The 12,756-nt window shown below is 41.4% G+C and overlaps 1 long non-coding RNA gene across 1 annotated transcript; it reads left to right on the top strand.

The window, feature by feature from the left end:
- The first annotated feature begins 1,889 nt into the window (after positions 1-1,889).
- On the top strand, positions 1,890-12,154 carry LOC120890021 (uncharacterized). The gene is made up of 3 exons (XR_005734285.2): positions 1,890-2,173; positions 6,917-6,952; positions 11,247-12,154. It is a non-coding gene; the product is annotated as an uncharacterized LOC120890021 (long non-coding RNA).
- The last annotated feature ends 602 nt before the right edge of the window (positions 12,155-12,756 follow it).

Genomic DNA, 12,756 nt, shown 5'->3' with positions numbered 1-12,756 from the left:
TTCTGCTCTCGGATAACTCAGAAATGGTTGGATTAAGAATGTCAGACTTGGCCTTTAGGTAATCCTCAGTGCAGAAGGCAGCAGAGTTAAATTTGAAGGGAAAATGGTTAAAAGATAAAGAGGTTCTGAAGCAGGATGAGGAGCTGGCATTCCTCCTTGCAGGGGAACATGCACACATTTTCAAAATCCTTTTCAATTAGGTGGCTTGGTATTTTCTGCACATTTGTCATGGCCCCTCTGGTGTGGGCTGCAGGATGAGGAATGCACAGGGAAACCTGGAAGATTCTCCCCATTTGGAATCTTGCAGCTGGGGAAACATTCCATATTTTCCGCTCTGGCTCTTTGTCCGGCTCAGATTGTGTTCCTGCCACTTACAAACTGTGGGATCACGGACAAATCACTTAACCTCTTGGAATTCATTTCTCCCTTCAAAGAGGAGCTGCTAACAGTATCTATCTTACAGAGCTGTTGCCACCAGTTTACATGGAGTGATACTTCCACGGAGTGATACTTCCTGCAGGGGTTGGTGCATAGCAACTGCTTGGTGAACGCTATGCACACTGTCATCATCATCATCAGTCTTAACAGTCCTCATCCCTTTCCTCTCCTTCTCCCAGCACTACAGTGTGGCAAATTAGCACCATAAGATGGGTACTTACTGCCATTGCTCCTTGCTCCCCACCTTGGGCAGACTCTTGCCAGCTACTCCCTAGATGAGCACTTGCTGGAGGCTAGCCCTTGGCTTCCAGACCAGCCCACCCCAAACTCCTCATATTCATACTTTCACTTCCTCCCTCACTTAGTCTTCTACTACTTTAGTAAAGGAGAATCCTTACTGTGTGGCCAGTGTGGACATCCTGCTGTCCACTTAACACCATCCTTGTGTCCTTGCCTAGCCAATTCACTCATCCTCCCTCAGATTTGGGGTCCTTCTTTAATGGCATTTTCTGCATGAAGTTGACTCTTCTAGTTCACATGTTCAACTCTAAATTTCTCTAACCCATATATAGCCCATTTCTTTGTCAGTGATTCAGTTATCAGACACCACCTTATTCATGACTAATATAGAATGTGTTGTGTGTGACTGTGTGGAAGTTATTTAACCCTCTGGGATCTGATGTACCATATACAAAGTGGAACTAATTACATACACTTTGATATGAATGAACGAATATAAGAAAAGTCATATAGCACAGGGGCCAGGTTCATTTAGGGATTTAATAAACCATGGTTTGATGTTCCTATGTTTACGTATGTCCTCAAGAGCAAGGTTTTTAGCCAGACTTGCTATGTGCCCTTACTTTATGGTGAATATCTATTTGTGGAACAAATGCAAGGATAAGCCATTCTTCTACAAACAAACCTTTTCTTGTCTCAAATAGAGTTCTTACTGCTATTCTGCTGTTTTCTCCATATGTATGTGAGTGCATGTGTATGTGTTTGTGTGTGTGTGCGTGCATGTGTGTGCGTGCATGTGTGTGCGTGGGATTGTTTAGCAGTTCATCTAATAGACTTATCCCTATATGTAAAATAATTAGAACTCTCTAGGGATATTAAAATTGACTTCTAATGTCACAATGACAGAAATTCTATCATTAGAGATACTCTTATGTGGGTTAACATTGGACTCACCCAGCACTCTTTTTTAAATGCCAAAACCTTGAATAGAGGTCACTTATGTCTTAATGTGAATTCAGTTTTCAGATACCTTTTCCTTCCTGTAAAGAGACAGTAGGTTGGTACAGAGTAGGTTTTTCTATGTGGGGAAATGACAGGCTGGGTACTGCAGACAAACTTCCCCTAGGGCCTCTTGAGTACAAATTCCTCATTGCGAAAGCATTGTCCTTGTCCAAAGGTATCGTGCTATCACTATAAATTTGCCAGAGCAGCTCATGCCCCCACCCTCAGAGCTGTGGGAAGGGAGGCTGGGTGTGGGCCTTTCACATTTATTCTTATGACCCCGGTACTTCCATTAAACCTTGGCCTTCCCGCCACTGCTGGGAGATACAGGTCACTTCTCTAGAACTAAAGCAGCATAATTATTTGCATGCAACTGTCTTTATCCTCAATGGGACAATGTAAAGATCTAAAGCCACAAGGCCTACCATCTGCTCCAAATGCAGCACAGAGATCTCTGAAAGGAAAAGAATATTCACAAGGAAGGAAAACAGAGGTGAGTATCCAAATCTCAGTCTGTGTGAGCATTTGCAGGTCATTGCTAGCCCAATGTTGCTGTGCCCTTGCAGCTATAAATTGTTATTGTTTGTTTTCCGGATACTTTGGGGGGTAATTACTGGGGATTGAACCCAGGGATGCTTTACCACCAAGCTATATCTGCAGGTCTTTTTGTTTTTTATTTTGAGACAGGGTCTTGCTAAGTTGCTTAGGGTCTCACTAAGTTGCTGAGGCTGGCCTTGAAAATGTGATCTTCCTGCCTCAGCCTTTCAAGTTACTGGGATTGCAGATATGTATCTCTGTGCCCAGATCTCTATAAAGGCTTTTAAACTGCAGTTCTCCCACCACCCTTGTGTGTGTTGTTTTTTCATTGTAAGGGTGATTTGAAGGGCCTCAGTGAATGGTTCTGTAGAAAGTTCCTTGTTGCAGTTTCCTATTGTTGCAAAACAAATCACCCCAAACTTATCAGTTTAAAATAGCACCATGTCTTATGTCCCAGTTCCAAGGTTTTAGTTGTCTGGGTCCCAGTCCACTGGGTCCTCCTCTCAGGGTTTCACAAGGCTGAAATCAAGGTGTCAGTAGGGGCTGCCTTGTCATTTGAGGCTCAGGCCCTCTTCCCAGCCCATTGGTTGCTAGAACTTACTTCCTTGCAGCTATAGGTCTGAGGTCCTCACTTTTAAAAGTCACCCACTATTCCATGCCACTTGGCCCTCTCCATGACAGAGCAGTTTGCTCCTTCATAGCTAATAGTAGAATATCTGCAGCTGCTTCTTCTCCCAGGGAAAGGGCTAAGCCTTTATCTAAGGTCTGCCTGCTAACTGAGGCAGATTCTCCCAGGAGAATCTCCCTTCCAACTAATTATACCATAATCTGATTGGAGATTTTACTTACATCCACAAAACCCTCTCACTTTTGTCATATATTCTAGGACACTCAGAACAGACTGTCCCATCAATCTCAGACTCTGCCACCCCCAAGGGAAGAGGATTACACAGGGACCTCAGAGTTTATGTAGTCTACCTATCGCATCCTCCATTCTCGATTTGTCTGATTGACTTCATCTATTTCCTTAGGATCAAATTAAACCTTTTTGATAAGGCTGCTAATGAGGTGTTTCAAGCAGCTTTTCTTGTTTCCAACATTTCTTGTTTTCCTCCACCCACTTCTATTCACAAACATGTTCTACTCATTCTTTCAGAGCCCCCAGGGTCCCATCCCGCTCCCCCTAAGAACAATACAAGAGAGGGGATTTCCCATGGAAGCTGCTTCTCATTTTTTCAGTGGTTCAAATCCCTTCCCAGTATTCACTGAATTGAATGGATGTCTCCTCGAGTGATTCTCCGCCTTTGTCCATTTGGGTTACTATAAAAAGATACCTCACATCTGATAATATGCAAACAACAAAAACGTATTGCTTGTAGTCCAGGGGCTGCGGAGCCCAAGAGCACAGCACCAGCAGATTTAGTGACTAGTGCAGTCTGCTCTCTGCTTCTAGGATGGCACCATCTTACTGTGCTCTCAGATGATGGAAGAAGTGGACATGAGGGTGGAGCCCTTGTGACTTAATCACTTCTCAAAAGAGCCCCTTTAACTCTATCCCAATGGGTGTTATGCTCCAAAATGTGAATTTGGGGGATTCCAATATTTAAATCATAGCCACACAATAAGAGGAAGTATCAGGAACTGGTTGAGAACATAGAACCCAGAATAGGACTTCCTGAATTTGATTTCTGACTTAGACATTTACCCATAAGTGACTAAACCCTTCATATTCCCATGTGTGAAATGTAGATATTAGTATTTCCACATCAAATCTACCTTGAGCATGTTTAGGGCCTAGAAGTACTGAAAAGAGTAAAAGTGGCAGCCTCTGTGTAACCATAAAAGTTAAGCAAACAAAGCATTAAGGGGGGAAAATGTTCTACCCTCTCACCATGACAAATGTGGTTTTATGACCTGGAAGCACAAGGCTTTAGAATTCTTGGACTCCAGGGAGTTATCTCCAAATGGGGTGGTACATGGGAAGCATGTTCCAGACTTTGGTTCATGGCTCACTCTCCTCCCTTTTTTTTCCACTCATGGCTCTGTCCTTGCTTGCATGCTCACAGCCAAGACCACATGAAACTCTGTGTCCACAGCCAAAGGGTGGCCACCTGTGGCCTGGAGATCTAAGATCATGCTACACACATGCCATGTGGACAGACCTGGCAAGAGGCCCACTCAGAATCTGGATTGTGCTTAGAGATGTTGAGAAAGGGACCCCCAGGATCCCAGGTGATGGCTGGTGTGTCTTCTTCACCTCGTGAAGAAGCTTCTTACTGTCTAGTTGGGAGCAACACGAGTAAAGAGGGCCAGAATAGGCCACTCAAACAGAGTCCAAATAGAGGCCTCTGTTGTCTAAGGACAACTGACCCATTTCACAAGGTGGCAGTGAGAAGTAATTCAGAAACTATGTGTTGAGTACATAAACCAGGGTTTGGTACGTGACAAGATTTTAATACAGGTTAAAATTCTTTTATTTTCTGATCTCTTATGAATTGAAAGATGGAGACATGGATGGGAATATTCCCAGTTCCATCAGCCTCTGGCACTGAATCCTTCTTTTGCACTCCTGCGTTTCTAGCATCCTCTCAAACCTGAAATCAAACAGTGAAGGAAATCTACAGGCAAGTTGTTGTTTCAAATCATCTTCTGCAGGCAGGGATGACGTATTCTAAACCATGCAAGTCAAATTAAAATCCCTACATATTCCCTTACTTCAAATAGAGCCTGCCTGATCAAACCGCTGATCACAGATAGGGACAAAACACACATCTCACTGTGTTTGACATCCAGATTCCTTCTTCATTTGGCCTGCATTTATTCTGTCTCTCTGAATCCCTCATTCTGTTTGTGAGTTACCGTTAATTACAGAATAAATCAAGAGTACATGCTAATCTGAGGGATCTTGTCTTTGAAATGCGTCTTTCTGCCTTCCCAGTTTGTGGAGAGCTGTGTTGGGAAGGCAAACGCATCCTCGGCTGGCAGACTTTGTCTTCCTTAGAATTTAGGTGTGATCTATATTCAAATGACAGTTTAATGAGCCTTTTCCTATTTCCAGAAACCTTATCACATCATTAAAGCGTAGAAATGAATAATACATCTAGCAGTTGGATTAAGCTGAACTTGAGACCTGATGCATCTTCAAAGGGGGGAAAATGGAGCAGGGGCAAAATTGAGGGATGTTGAGCTAAAGAGAAGGGGTTAAATGAGGAGGGCAGGAGGGGCTATTTTTATTCCTATGTATCAACATAGGTAAATGTCATCAGTGTTTTTCAAAATCTTAAAGTGGTATTCCTATTTCTCTGGGCTCAAGCTGGAAGAGAATTTTGGAAAATCATCTGCTGCCAGGCATCAGGCTGAGAATAAAGAGTTTGCCTGACATGACTTCATCAGGAGAAGGCCCCAAGCTGCCCACCTCAGTGCCCCTACCAATTCCAACTGCTTTCTCAGGATAGAGGAGTCTCACTGACTAGTGCCTGGGACCTAGTGTCAGAATCTCTGATCTGTTTCTATCTCCTAGGAGCTGTGTCCTTGGGTTAATTAGCTAGGCTGCTTTGAGTCTCTGTTTTTCCATCTATAAAATGAAGATAATAAGTGTTCTGGCCTTGCTGGATTGTGGGCAAGATCCAAGGAGTAAGCCTGACTTAGTCCTTAGCAAATGCTTGGCACACGGTATGAACAATGCCTGTTGCCTATTATCTTGCATCCCTTGGTATCTACGAGTGCTGTTTCTTCTGCTGGGAATGAACTTCCTCCTTCCTTGCCTTCACCTACAGTCACTCTCCAGGCTCAATTCCCCAGGCCTTTCTCCTTCTAAGAACTTCTGCTCATCCTTCAAAACCCAGCTAAAATGTTCTCCACCATCATCTTCCCTGACACCCCAGCACTTTGATCAAGTGTTTCCTTCTCCCAACCTCCCTATTTCCCTTGACGTGTGTCATTAATCAAATTAACAACTTGCTGAGACTTTGTGGGTTAATAAACATTTTTATTAAATACTGAATGAGTTCAGATTCAATTTTCTCTTCTTTTTTTACATTTAAGAATACAGTGATGAAAACACATTTGTAGGTGGCTTCAGGAGTCTGTTCAATGCAGCCAGAGGCACATGTTCATAACACAGAGCTACCCATTGCCCCACAATGAAAGTCTTTGGTAGGTGTAGCCAGGACTGCAGACATTACAACATCTACCAGGCTACATGCAGAACATGGGTATGAGAATGGCAGGTTGAGTCTATGTCACTGTCTCACTGCCCCCAGACAACTTAGGGACACTCAACCACTGAGCCACATCTCCAGCCATCTTTTGTATTTTATTTAAAGACAGGGTCTCACTGAGTTGCCTAGTGCCTCACTGTTGCTGAGACTGGCTTTGAACTCATGATCCTCCTGCCCCAGGCTCTAGAGCTGCTGGGATTACAGGCGTTGTGCCACTGCGCCCAGCCAAAGTATTCTTTACTAAAAGGTACCAATCAATCTTCCATCCCTTCTACACAGCACACTGGGAGAGATGCCAGGATCTGTGTGTGTGCTCCACTAAGTGACATTCCTCCCATCTTCCCATCTGATTCTGTATCCTCTCATGACAATCATGGGATCACCCCCCTCAAGGTCTAATTTCCTCTTCTAACAGGTTTTCATCCATCTTCTGGAAGGATGAATATAATAATGCCATTCTCTGACATTTTTTCTTGTAGTGTTGAGGATGGAACCCAGGGCCTCATGCATCCTAGGTAAGTGTTCTACCACTAGCTACCCCACCAGCCCCATTCTCTTACTTTTAAAAATGTCTCTTTCTTCCTAACAAAAGGAGACCACAATTATAGGCTGCAAGTTAGGAAACACTGTCCACTCTGATGGCAGCTTTCTTTCAACTTTGCTTCCTACTAATTTCCTTTGTGAATATTATGTTGAAGCTAAATCTCTGTGCCATTGTATCCCTGCAGCCAGTGACTTTTTAAATGCATTAATTAATCTCCTGTGTTTAAAACCGTCCAATGTCTTGTATAACTACATCGCAAAACTGATTGGCAATTCTACTAAACAGACCATGCGTATTCTCAGTGCCTTTGCAGTTTCTCTCCTGGATGTGTTTCCCACATAAATTCATGAACAAGCTGGCCTTTTAAAAATGTGCAAAGATATTCAGAGCCGCATTGTTTGTAATAACACCAAACTCAAAACTACATAAATGGCCCTAACACTATGATGGATAAACTATGTAATTTTCACCCAAGGAAATACTATATAGCAATGATAATAAATTTTAGAGCTATGTGCAAAAATAAAATGAATCTCACAATATAATTTTGAGGAAAAAAAAGGTCACACATGAAATAGTACAAGTTATAGTCTTCTATTTGTGTGAAGTTGAAAAGCAGGTGAAATAGAACATCATTAGCCTGGAGGAGGGTGGTGATTAGGAGACTGTAATGGATTAAATTGTGCCCCCCACCCCCCTGCCACACCATAGATACTTTTTAAAGGTGAGCTATTTGGAAATAAGGTTTTTAAAAAATGATGTAAGTAAGTTAAGGGTTGCTATAATTTGGATCTTAAGTGTCTACAGAGGCCCTATGTTAAAGGCATGGTAGACAGCCTGTGGTACTACTGGGAGGTGGTAAAACCTTTAGAAGGTAGTGCCCAATAGAAGGAAGTGAGGTCACTGGGGTCATGCCCTGGAAGAGGATGTTAAAACTTCAGCCCACTTTTTGTCCCTTTTTCTTTCACTTCCTGGCTTCTGTGGGATGAGCAGCCTCCTCTACCATGTGCTTCTGTCAGGATATGCAGCCTTTCCACAGGCCCAAAAGCAATGAGTCAAACAAAGCAAGGACTAAAAATTTCAAAACTGTGAGCCAAAGCCTATCCTGCCTCTCAATTGATTATCTCAGGTGTTTTGTCAAAGCTACGGGAAGCTGATGAACACATGGCTTTCAAGATGAGATGGTCCTAGATTTCAGGTGGGCCCAAATGCTGACTTCTGTTCTTATAAAACAAAGGAGAGAGAGATTTTTGAGACCCACAGAGGAAAGGACCATGTGAAGATGGAGGCAGAAATTGGAGCAATGTATTGATAAGCTAAGTTGCCAAAATCTATCAAAAGCTAAGAGGGAGGCACGGAAGTGTCCCTCAAACTAGGCAGAAGGAGCTTACCCTACTAATGTGTTGATTTCAGACATCTTGCCTTCAGAACTATAAAGTGAGTAAATTTCTGTTGTTTTAAGTGCATGAGACTACCAAGATGCAGATAAAATTCTAGATTTCTATTGTTGTAATTGTTCTATGTGAGTACACTAAGCTTATAAAAACTATTGTGCTACACAATCTTCTATGTCTGTGTGTTTATTTAACTTCAAAAGGTAAAAATATATAATTACCCTTTACCACACTTTGAAAGAAGCTCGGTTATCATGGTATAGCAGTCAGGATAATATAGGTCATTGTGAGTAACAAATGATCCCCCCAAATCCAAAGCAATAATAGTCTATACTTCACCCATGAAACATGTCTTAAAGGATCAGCTGTGACTCTGCTTCACATCATCTTTGTGAACTAGATCAAACTTTAATTCCTATATGAAGTCTTTCCAAAATTCTCTAGGCAGATAAGTGATACAACAGAAGTGTCTTTCTCCAATTATATTATTTTTATTTTGGCTACTTGCTTGCACATTTATTTCTGGTACTAGGTGTGAATGCACAGATTGTAAGACTATCATCTATATGGAGCATAGCTTAATGACTGGAAGCACATATTTTATACCAAACTTGATGTCAGACAGATTTTGGTTTAAAATCCATTTCTAGTGACCTTGGGTAACTTAATTAATGCCACTTATTCTCAATTTTCTCTATGTAAAATAAAGATAGAAGTATTACTAACTTTAGAGTATAGTGAGTATTAGAGATGAAAAGCTTTAAAAATAATCTAAAGCATCTATAAGGTACTCAATAAATATTACCTATTTAACATTATTGCATACCTACTGTATGCCAGGCTCTGATCTCAGGTTCTAGAGTTAGCAGTAACAAGACAAATTCAAGATCCTTAGTGGGATTGGCTGTCATTGAAACTATCACTAGCTGGTATTTGTATACCCAGTAGCTAGCATAATGCTCAATATACAGTAGGCCCATAATAAATGCTGTGGAACCATTGGTACCCATTCTCAGTGGTACCCTGAAGTATCATGCTTACTCCTATTCTACTCTTAACTTGTCTTTATCAGATTTTCCTTTTCACTTTTCTCCATTGATTCTTGTTCTTATTTTTCCATGAGTCATTCCCTTTAAAAAAAATTAGTTTTTTTGGGTGAGTGTTTGAACCTCATTACGTTAGTATTGCATACATAATAATCCATGCTAACAGATGCCCTATTTATGAGGAAATGTAAAGCCATGATGTGGGGAAATTATTCATCTCATGTTTTTGTTGAAGAAGCAAAACACACAGTAAATTAAGTCTGGTCTTCTTGAAATTCTGCATTTAAAGAAATTGTGATAGGAGCTGGGGAGCACACTTTGTACAATGTGGCATTAATTATTCAGTCATTCTGAATAGGCTTCAATTGCATTACATGGGAAAACGGAAGAGCCCTCCAGTGGCCAAATAATCCTCTCAAATCCCAAGGGTTATTTGCTGCAGACAGCATCTCCAACTGAATGAAATGTCTGCTTCATCTTCTGTGGGGAAAGAAAGAGGGCAAGACCTATTAAAGTCTCGTTTTCTCATTTTAAAAAGGAATTTTGTCTGATTTTACACAGACAAGTTTTGAAGCACATTACTTAATGTGTTAAAGGAGAGATCATCCCTCTTTTTCAAAAGCTAAGCATTGAAATCTGACACATTTTTTAATTGAGCATCTATCGTAGGTCCAACTCTATGATGGGTTTTGTGAAAGGAGATACCGTTTGGGGGAGGAAGAGAGGAGAAAACATAGTTTCTATCTTCAAGGGACTTGCAGACTGCTGAGAAAACAAGATTAATTCATTTGGACAATACAGTGATCATTTATAGTGCTAACCTTGCTCTTTCTTATGAGAAACGATGTTTGATTTTCTCTTCAGAGTAAGGGAAATAATGTGTCTCCGGAATAAATAAAATTCTGTTTGCTATTTACTGAGGGCAGGCACTTTCCTAGGTATAAGAATGGGGAAGAGCAATATAAATATGGTCCCTGCCTTCTGGGTACTTACAGTCTGTAGGAGGAGACTAACAATGAATAAGCAATTGTAAAACGTTGGGAGGAAATGCTTGGATAGATCAAGTACAGCTAGGAGGGCACTGGGAGGAAGCATTTAGCCAAAACTGAGGAGGGAAAGGTGGTCAGTGATGGTTTTCTAGAGAAAGTGAGCCATGCCTAAAATAAAGAAGTGATGAGACTGGGATTAAAATGTTCTAGAAAGAGAGATTGTGGAAAAGGAAGTGCTGACAGTGAGGCTGGCAATTGAGAGGCTGAAAGAAATTGAGTGCAACTGGGTGAAGGGGTGTGAGGAGAGAAGAGGTAGGGGCCCTGCCACATGATAGCTGTTATGGCTAAATCCTGCTGCCTGTTAGACTGATGCCTGGATACCACATAGACACGTCCTTTGGTTATCAACCATCAAATCATGCTGTTTCATGAGAACTTATTTTGGTTCCAGTTTCTGAGAAGAATACACATTGCTATTTTTGACCCTATTTTATTATCCAAATTCACACCTATGCTCAGGTCAACTCCTTGATGCCAACCCAGTTTGGGTTCTGATTTTCACTTTCGCTTCCCATCAAGAAACTTCAATCCTCCTTTGGCATGACCATTTCTCCATCACTGTTTTTAATATTATATCTTCCACCTGTCCCTTCTGGATACCAAGTCCACCCTCTGGATTAGACCCCTCTGCTGGGCACAACTAGATCCTAGAAGGGGTGATCAGTGAGGCCTGAATCAGGCAGGAAGGATACAATTTACCAATGGGAAAAGGCTATCAGCTTTGATACCTTGGCCATTCAAAGGGAACACCTGACTGCTTTATTTTTCACCTGCAGGAATCACCAAAGGAAGACATTGGCAGAGAGCGATCCAACATCAAAATCTACACAGACGAAAATCAGGGCTGATTTGAATGTGCAAATTGTCAGAAAGCTGAACATCTGTCCTGAGCTTTGAACTTCGCCATGAAATAATATGGCCATCGAATATCAACATGCATAAGCCCCTCAAAATGAATTCCTCCATAAGAACAAGAAGAGAGGGCAACACCCTCTTCCAGATCTGACAAGGTGACATGTGAAATCTTTCCCAGTATCCAGGCAGACCTCATCCCAGTGCCTATTAAGCCTTCCCATGCTTCACTGACATCCAGAAAATGACCCCTGGCCTTCAATATGGAGAGAAAAAAACTGGTTCTTCAAGGGAAATAAATATGCTTTCTTTTTCATCACAGAAAAATACACTTTGCCAGAGTGATAAGGAAGGTTAGACCTTTGAGTGACATTGGCCTGAGGGGTCAGAATGACAGGGTTACTCATTCAGACTTGTGCAGAAAGTAATTTGGGCCCAATAGCATTTTGCTCAGTAGACAGCAGCCATCAGCCCAAACTGCACGTTACCTGCTGCTGGGTGACTTGCTGTGTCATCACAGATCACAGGGATGCAGACTCCAAAGATGCACCAGACACTTTTAATTGAGAAGGCTTTTTAAAACATAAACAGTACCCCCAGAACTTGCAGAGCCTCACAGTGATGGCTTAGAGCTAAATGCAAAATTGTGCTATTAACTTTCTGTGCTTGAAACTTGGGATTTCCTTCAGGATAAATTTTTCAATGCTGGGTCTGAGTCAATCTTCAGTAAAAAGATTGGGAAGGGTAAAGGGTATACAGATTCTCACCAAACAGTACTAGATTTTACCTGCTTGTCCAAAAACCCTGGAAAATAAATGCAATATTAATTCAATCCTCCAATTGTTCTCATCTTCCTGGAAGTTTTTGTTGCTGTTTTTTGTTTGTTTGTTTTAATTGTAAGAACACTTTACTTGAGACCTATCTCCTTAACAAAATTTTGAGTGCACAATCCAGTATTGTTAAGTATAGACACAATGTTGTACAGCAGATGTCTGGAAATTATTTATCTAATAGAACTAAAACTTAATACCTGTTAACATCCCTGAAATCCAACATTCTACACTCCATTTTGATGACTATATAGGAATTTCTACAACTCAACAGCAAAACCAAACAAAATTGGAACAAAACAAAACAAAAATACCTACAAATAACCCAATTAGAAAATAGGCAAGAGAATTGAACAGATATTTCTCCAGGGAAGACCTACAATGGGCAATGGGTGTATGAAAGGTGCTCAACATTATTAAATGTCAGGGAAAGTTCTTCCCCCCTTGGATTCTAAGCCATCTTGAGGCCAGAGGAGGAGAGGGAAGAGAAATGTACCAGTGTATCTCCAGATCCAGTGATGCCAATGGTATGTGTGTGTGTGTGTGTGTGTGTGTGTGTGTGTGTGTGTGTGTAAGAGGGTAAAGTGAGAGAGACATTGGGAAA

This window comes from Ictidomys tridecemlineatus, chromosome 4 (assembly GCF_052094955.1).
Source record: "Ictidomys tridecemlineatus isolate mIctTri1 chromosome 4, mIctTri1.hap1, whole genome shotgun sequence".
Taxonomy (NCBI): Eukaryota; Metazoa; Chordata; class Mammalia; order Rodentia; family Sciuridae; genus Ictidomys; species Ictidomys tridecemlineatus.
The sequence above is the reverse complement of the archived record's forward strand: the minus strand, read 5'-3'. Positions and strand labels throughout refer to the sequence as shown.